This window comes from Budorcas taxicolor, chromosome 3, assembly GCF_023091745.1.
Source record: "Budorcas taxicolor isolate Tak-1 chromosome 3, Takin1.1, whole genome shotgun sequence".
NCBI classification, from domain to species: domain Eukaryota; kingdom Metazoa; phylum Chordata; class Mammalia; order Artiodactyla; family Bovidae; genus Budorcas; species Budorcas taxicolor.
The window spans coordinates 21,455,623-21,464,317 of record NC_068912.1 but is presented as its reverse complement, the minus strand read 5'-3'; the positions used below and the strand labels follow the sequence as shown (position 1 = coordinate 21,464,317).

Below are 8,695 nucleotides of genomic sequence, written 5' to 3'. Positions count from 1 at the left end.
TGCATCCAAGTGCGCTGTGCTGTGCCTCTCCAGCTCCCTGCAATTTGAATCCATGCTGCCCCTGAGCTTCTCAGGTGGCAAGAAGAGTAAAGCAGTCCTCTTTGACCTGCAGTAATCTCCAGGACTGGGAGGATCTGTGAGTTTATCAACTCATCTGATCAGCTCAACAAAAGAGCAATAATGGTCCAACTCCTTCCTTCCAAAATGCTGAACTTTTTTTAAAAAAATCATGGTTTTACAGTGGAAAACACTCCCCTATACATGACAATAGACCCAGAATTTTTAAAGAGTGATACATATGACTACACACAAATTTAAATAAAAAATACAAGCAATGGACTTTTGAAAATATCGTGTATATAATACAATGTTACACATGCCCCAAAACAGTAGTTTCCTGATCCCTTCCCATGTTCCTTTTTTCCAGGGACAACCACTTTCACTGACTGTTTGGCTATATATCTCCTTATCTCTAAGCAAGAATTGAGGCTCGGATTTTCCGGAGCCAACGCTGCAGACCGGTCTGCAAAGCTGAAAGTGGAGTGTCTGTGTAGTTCCCTGCCCGCCAGTCATCTCCAAGGCAGCTGCCACCTGCAGATCTACATAACCCACCTCACCACTCCACACGGAATCCACAAAGGGAACTTCGTCAGAACAAATGCCAGGCCAGAAGCTTTGCGATGTGGGGTGAATCGTGAATCGGGTCCCTGGACACCTCAGTAAAGGGTGGGAGCTGCTCGCAGTGAGGTGCTGTGGTCGCCCCAACCCAGCGACCGCCCCGCCGCAGTACCTGCCCGCTCCTCTCTCTTCCAGTCCCTTTCTGCTTCTGGCTCATCGTCTGTTCTCTCCTAATCTTTGCCCTTCCTCGGATGTTTTCGCCGGCCTCACACCTTTCCTTGTAACTGCTGAAAGTTCCAAATTATAAAGATCAGAGAGATGTTTCTTAGCACCGCGAAAGGAAAACTATTCAGGTCCATCACCGGCCTCATCCGTACTTTTCTCCCGAGCAGTAGAGGACACAAATGCTTCCATCCGCTCACGTCGTGAGAAACCATCTCGGGGGAGCAGAGTCGCGGCAGAACGAAGGGAACCCAGCCCCCGGCTCCGGACTCCCAGCGGCACGTCTCCCCTTCGGGCCCCGGAGCAGCCTGGTCGGGCGGCCCTGGGTCGGGGACCTGGGGTCTCCTCAGACGCCGAAATCTGCGACCTCTTTCGGTCTAGCTTGGGGCCAAAGGACGAGATTTGCAGGAGTGAAGGTTCGAATCTTGATTGAATAGCGGCTTTGTGTGTCCAACGCAGACTTAAGAGCAAGAAACTCTGAATAAAGTCATAACAAACTGGGACAGGGCCAATAAAAATTCGGAAGAATAGAAAACTTGAATAAAACACAGTTCTTCTCATTCAGGTCTGGAACTCTCAACCCTAAAGTTGTCGAGATTTCCGGCTGATTATCGACATCGCAGCCCCTCCACATCACCATTTAGTCACAGGGACAGCTTTTCTAACTAAACAGAAAAGTTCCATGAGATTTGAACTCGGATAGCTGGATCCAGGGTCCTCACCATTACACCATGGCACCTCTTTGGTAGCTACCTTCTCTCCACTGCCAGGGAAAGGGTATCTGCTTCTTCAGCCTCTGTATGTCCCCTTTCTACTCCCAAGACTTGAACACAGTGTAGGTGCACATCCCTTTTGCTTTCTTTCTGCTCCTCTCTTTTGATAGGCTCAGTTCACTCTCACCTCAGAAAATGAGGTAAAATCCACTTCCAGTTTTGTGCCAGGGAAGAGTTCCCTAGCTCTCCATTACCAACTACATATTCTGCCCTGGTTAAGCAGAATGACCCATCTTGAGGTAAAATTTCTGCAAATAAGAGTGTTATTTGCCCTTTCCTTGCCTTCACCCTTTTCTCATTGCTCCAAGAGGGCTGTCAGGGCAGGAGGCAGGATTTCCTGGGTCCCTTAGTTTTCCCAAAGTACAGATTACACTCCAAAGCCGCCGCCACCAGCTCTTATCTGTAACATGTAAGGTGTGTCAGCAGTGAAGTGGGAATGGAGGCAGGAGAACTCTCCTTTTCTTCATACATTTCTGATTTGGGAGGGGTAAGCTTTTCTCACAACAAGTGTGTATTTGTTAGATTTACAATATAAGTAAAAATAACCATTTACATCAAACACTCAGAGAAACCAGCTACACTCACCTAGAAGTGAAATGAACCTCGCTCAGTCTTGTCCGACTTTGTGACCCCATGGACTGGAGTATGCCAGGTTCCTCTGTCCAAGAGATTCTCCAGGCAAGAATACTGGAGTGGGTGGCCATTCCCTTCTCCAGGGATCTTCCCAACCCAGGGATTTAACCTGGGTCTCTCGGACTGCAGGCAGATTCTTTACCTGCTGAGCCACTAGGGAAGACCCAAACTAACCTGGGGTGACTCAAAATCAACCGCATATGGAGGAGGACATGAGGCACGGCTCTGACACTTAGGCAGTCACAGACTGTTTGGTCAGGTCAGTCAAGTCAGTTTCTCTTCCATTCCTTAACATATCAAATCTAGAAATTGCAGTTTAAAAAAAGGCATACAAATATCAAGGTACTCAAGAGCAATGATTGCTGAATCATAGAGGATGCACATCCGAGTTGTCTTACAGTATAGACAGTACTTATGTACCCAAAATACCAACACATTAACTATTTGCATGTATAATAGGTATAAATCCTATCAGGGCTCAGAATAATATTCTTTACTTCTTCATTGTGTCCTAATAAAAGTGTTTCTTCCCTAAGCCAATAACAGAAAAAAATAGCACCAGTTTTTGGCTGGCCAAAAAACACAGAAGGATGGCTAGTATTGCCTGGAGATGTATTTTGTTCCAAAAGACTGGACAGAGAGGTTGACTCAAGGAGGAAGGAGGCAAAGGGGAGGCTCTTGTTATGAGGAGGAAGTTCACGGCTCCAGGGTGAGAATATGAATCTTCTTTTTGGAAAATCAAGCTGTTGAGTGGTAACAAACAACACAAAGTCGAGGTTTATGGGCACAAGGACCTGAAATGGACTTTGACTCATAAAGGAAGAAAATAAATCCATAGAAAGGATGTTGAGTGATCACAGAATGGCCAGGAAATGTGGAGAACCGGGCTCTCACAAGGGGCAAGGACAGAATCAGGTAAGGTTAGAACTGGGATGGGTGGAGATGTGTGTTCTTCCCATTTCCTCCAGACTGCATATCGGTCCTGGTCCACAAGCAGAGAACTGGCAATGAAGTGTGGTCCAGCTACATCTGAGCAAACTTCAAGAAAACTTATGGAGCAAACTGCAAGAGCAATCATGGGAGCCATTGTCTTGATTCCGTTTACAGAAATTTCTAGAAGTATCAAGTTAATTCAAGGTGAAGTAAATAAAGATAGAGTTTGTCAAAAGATTCTGAGAATAGTGACAACAATATTTATGATTTCACAGCTGATAACATGATTCATCCAGTAGTTTCTAAACCCAGGCACATCTGACAACAAATGCTTTCATTCCTCCCATTTTAAAACAGAAAGAAGGGAGGCACAAGAAATTTTCTTTGTCTAAGGCCATATAAGGACAGAACTATTTTTACAACCCAGAATTTGTGCACCCGAGCACAGATAGTTGGGTCTCTCTTCTCAGAAGTGGGTGTATCAAGATTTCTCAGTTGTAGGGATGGGAAGAAGACCAAGAAGAGAGAAGGCAAGAGAGGGAGGGGGGGAAGGGTAGAAGCACAAATTCTTTTATTCTCTCCTTCCTCCCCTCTCCTTAGGCCTCCTTGATTCTTGCCTGCACCAGCCCTTTCCCTCCTTTCCCACTCTGCTACCAGACTGAAGCCATGTTCAGCTCTAAGGATTCCTGCCCAAGCCTCCTGGGAGGTCTCAATGCCTTCCTCCCAAACCAGCCTTCCCAGCTTGGTTTTCACCCTTTCCCGCTCCCAGGTGGACCTCACAGAACGCAGGCTACCCAGGCTGGAATGCGGGAGCTCCACTCAGCTGGGGCTGCTCAGGGGCCTTTCCATTGCTCACCCCAGTAGATGCTATAGATTCCAAAAACTGGGATAAAGGCTTTTTAAAAAGAACCGTTCACTTCGAAAACTTTTCTGTATTTCCATTCTCAACCGTCTTCATGGGACGAGGGCTAAAGACGACAATGTATTCATCCAAGTCCTAGAGCATCCCAGTGAGTGCCTGACTCTGTCGCCGGCGTGCGGACACAGAACGACCATCCCCGCGACCTCAGTGCTTAGTCGCTAAGTCCTGTCCGACTCTGCCATGCCATGGGCTTAGCCCGCCAGGCTCCTCGTCCATGGGGATTCTTCAGGCAAGAATACTGGAGTGGGTTGCACGCCCTCCTCCAGGGGATAGTCCCAAACCAGGGATTGAACGCGGGTGTGCTGCACTGCAGGCGAATTCTTACCGTCTGAGCCCCAGGGAAGCCCACTCTGGTGGAAATCCCCTGGTGGACACGGGAGACCTAAGCACAGCCCCGGAGGCCTATGCCAGGGTGGGCAAACTCTCACTCGTTGGGAGTAGGCGAGGAAGTGGGAAGAGCCATCACGGGAGCCCACCTGTGTTCAGCTGTCCATGGATCTATTTCGGTTCAAGCCCGCAGGATTGGAGCCCTGGCCCCTGGTATCTGGGGGCTCTGGCATCTGTGGTCGGTAGAAGGCATGGAAATGGCACCGTTTCCCTAGGGGCAGGGGTCTTATCCTAGGAAGAAGTGTCCACTCCAAAGACTCCAGGAATGGCCGGTACTGCTGTCTCCGTAGCGCAATCGGTTAGCGGCGCGTTCGGCTGTTAACCGTAAAGGTTGGTGGCTTGAGCCCACCCAGGGACAGTGGGGTGGCATTGTAGAGACCACCAAAGAGACTCCCTTTCGCCAGGAGAACACCAGAAAGTGCAGCGGCGAGCCGGCATGCAGAGAAAGAGCACAGGAGTCAGGGACAAAGGAGCAGCGGAGAGGGCGGGTCCCGGGGGATTGGAAGCGTCGACCGTTCCTGAGACCCCAGAGTGCTGACCGCCTGCGCCATGACGAGGGCCACCGAGGCGCGGGCCCGCGGCGCGGGAGGGGCGGCCTCCACACCGCTGGGCAGCGGAGTCTCCTGGCCTAGGACGCACCCACCGTCCCCGCCTCCTGCGGCTTCCGGGAGCTCGGCAATCGGCTGGGGCGACCCCTGAGCTCGGGTGCGGAGTTAAGGGTTTGAGGCCTCTACGTTGGGTGCGGGACCCCGAATGCAGCCTATGGGGGCCCGAGAGTCCTCTCTTGAGGGGAGATGAGGAACCCTAAAGCAGGGCTTCAAGGTTCCTGTTTGAGTGTTACAATTTGGTGGTCTGGATGCTGGTGGCAGCATCCGGGATTTCATGGATAGTGTTAAGTAACGGAGGTTGACCCGTTTCCGTAGTGTAGTGGTTATCACGTTCGCCTCACACGCGAAAGGTCCCTGGTCCGAAACCGGACGGAAACAGGTTGCTCTCCCCTACCCCCACCACCCAACCGCGGAGATTTGCATTTGCATCGGCAAAGGCGAAAGGCACGGGTTAGGCAGCAGGCTCAGCAGTAGGCCGCTGAGGTATTCTGACGATTACACTGCTTTCTGACGATTCTTACACTCATCTTTCTCCTGAAGAAGCGAAATAACCTCTTCTCTACAGTTCCTTGGTGGTCTAGTGAGTGGCAAGGATTCGGTGCTCTCACCGCCGCGGCCAGAGTTCGATTCCCGGTCAGGGAAAACTGTCTTTCTTCCAGCGTCTGCACGCACACAAGTCACTCTCTTCCCGCCCAGATCGGAACTGTATTTTGCTTAAAGGTCCAGTGCGGAACATTTCTGCACAGTTTCTAAATGCCGCTGAGTCCAGGCCTCAGGTTCCTTGACCTCAGGCTGGCTGTTGGAGCTGAGATGCCGTGAACAGCCTGGGCTGGCCAGCTCTGGCCTCCACTTTTTCCTCCTGGCATGGTAAACCCAGAGTCTTACTTAACAGAGTTTCCATTCAAAGAGAAGGGACCAAACCAGTTAACATCATATTCTTTCCTTATGTAAGAGTTATAACATCACTTGATAATAACATGCCGACATCTCAGGATCGTTCCTTTACTTTGGTGTCCCTCTCAAAGCTATCTTCTGTGGAACCTGTCTTCCAAGGACGGGAACAGCTTGGCCGTCCAGAAGAGGGGCCTCTTGGCCCTTCAGGAACCTGGAATTTGGTCTCTTTTGCATGTAGAGAGGGTATGTGTGTTAGTTGCTCAGTCATGTCGGACTTTTTGAGATCCCTTTGGACTGTAGCTCACCATGCTCCTCTGTCCATAGGTTTCTCCAGGCAAGACTACTGGAGTGGGTTTTCATTTCCTTCTCCAGGGGATCTTCCCAACCCAGGTCTCCTGTATTGCAGGCAGATTCTTTACCATCTGAGCCACCAAGGAAGCCCAAAACAAACATGACCACAATGCATTGACCAGAAATCAAACTGGGTCTCACATGATAGGCGAGAATTCTACCACTGAACCACCAACGCCCCTACTGAGAGACTTTTTAAAAGAATATCCTAGATGGTGTTTTATTCAGCTGATTTCCAAGTGCAGGCAGGCCTGTCATGCCCTGTGCTTGGAGGATGGTCTAGGCTTTCATCCTCTGCCCTCTGCAGCACTGGCTGCCCTCTGGCCTCTTGCAGGTTGCTTTGGTGGGCAGTCAGTGGTGTTTTGATCATCTGATTGGTGGAACCACCTCATCCTCACCCCCACTGGCTCAGTCATGTCTGACTCTTTTCAACCCCATGAACTGTAGCCAGTCAGGCTCCTCTTTCTATGGGATTTTTCCTGCTACTTTGCTGGTATCCCATCAGGTCAGTGCAGCTGCCCCCTCCACTCTTGCCTGGCTCCCTGTGTCCTGCAGGGATCATAAAGTGTTCTGCAAGGACACAGAGGTGAAAAGTCCTTCCCTGTGGCTGGTGGAATAGAGAACCAGATGGGAAATGAGTCCAAGGGAGGGGGAGTATCCTCAAGAGTTTTCTAGGACTGTTGTGTGGGTGCTCTTGAAGAAGGAATTCATACGGCCTGGACTCCCTCTTAGGCCTGTTCATGCTGATCGTGCTCGGCCACCTTTCCAATGGACTCTGAACTCTGTGTTTAGTGCCTATGAAAACAACAACAGGATAAGACCCCCTCCAGACAGGGGAACCTTGAAGATCGGATCTAGGTTACTCACCGCCTAAGAGAAAACATACACTAATCACCCCTTCCTCCAGACAGGCCATAAATTTTTCTGTATCAATCAGAGTGTAACCTCGGGTTTATTGATTATTGGCTAATTGTTTGACTGTTTGAGCACATGAGCACATAGCACGTGAATGATGGGGTTATTCGGATTGTATTTTCCTTGGTTTATGTAAGTCTCAAGGAATTTGGAGTGGTGGGTTCAGACACGTACACATGGGGTATAAAAGATTTTCACAAATGCTGGTCGGGGTCCTTGGCTAAGAGGAGACTCTGCCTTGGGCCCGCCGGTGTAATAAACTGCATTCCACTATCTGCATTGTCCATCTGAGTGAGTTTGTATCCTGGAACGCATGGCTACAACACTGTCAGGTGGGTCTAAGCCCCAAGATAATAATGCTTAGTCTTGTGTTCTTCTGGCCTTGACCCAGTCCCAGGTCCAGTCCAAATTCAAGCACAGAGGCATCCAGCTTTACCACACATATTCCACTCTCCCTCTCTCCAAAGTGCGGTAGTGAACCACCTTTTCTATCTCAGTGAATACAACCCATGTGGGGTTTTTTTTTTTTTTCCCCTTGAACTTTCTGTTTTCCTGAAATGTAACTCAGGAATATAAAAAATGTTTAGCTTTAGATAAATGAGTGCTCTCCAGGCTACGTACAAGAAAAAATTTCAAATTGATAGTAAGGATGAATCTTGAATACTTTTAACACTCTAGATAATTCTAATAATTGATGTATAATTGTATAGAAAATATTTGTCCTGTCATATTCTCAGAGATGACTCCTGGTATGCCTTACCCAGCTTTAATAATTTTGGTCTAAAAACTACTTCATGTTGACTTTCAGATTTTCTAAAAATGTGGAAAATATTGGTGCCATACTATTCTAGATTGTAGAAGTCTTGCATTTATTTTCTATTCAAAATCCTAATGAAAGAACTGCCTAAATGTCCTGTATTGCTTTGTTTCCCATAAGCAAACTCTAATTCCAAAAAATATTTCCATTTATAAAATTCAAAATTATGAGCCACAGAAATTTAAATATGCGATATATTCTTCTGATGAAGATTAAGTCTTTTAGTTATAGAAATCATAGTTACTTATATTCCCCTTTCAACATGGGGGTAAATGTTTTTCGATATCATCTAATATGTGAATATCTGACATGGCAGCTCATCCCCACAACCATTTACTCTCAAGGACAACCGTGCAGTTACAAGACGTGCAGTGGGACCCCCTCGCGGGGAAGGACTCCATGGACTCAGCCTCTGCCTTTTACTCCAGAGACCCAGGGGACCCAAGAAGGGGGCGGTAGTGGCTGGGCCGCTGCGCCCCTGGCCGGGGCTTGGAGGGCAGAGATGGGCAGAGCCGCCCGGGTCCAGCGAGGACGCCCCAGGTCGGTCCCACACCTGTCCGCCGTGTCCGTGTGAACCACGCCCCTTAGGGTCGCGGGAGACCTCGGGCGGGTCCGATTCGGG

General features: G+C 48.9%; 1 non-coding gene across 1 annotated transcript; it reads left to right on the top strand.

The window, feature by feature from the left end:
* Positions 1-5,401: 5,401 nt before the first annotated feature.
* TRNAV-CAC (transfer RNA valine (anticodon CAC)) lies at positions 5,402-5,474 on the top strand. Its single transcript has one exon. It is a non-coding gene; the product is annotated as a tRNA-Val (tRNA).
* Positions 5,475-8,695: the final 3,221 nt, after the last annotated feature.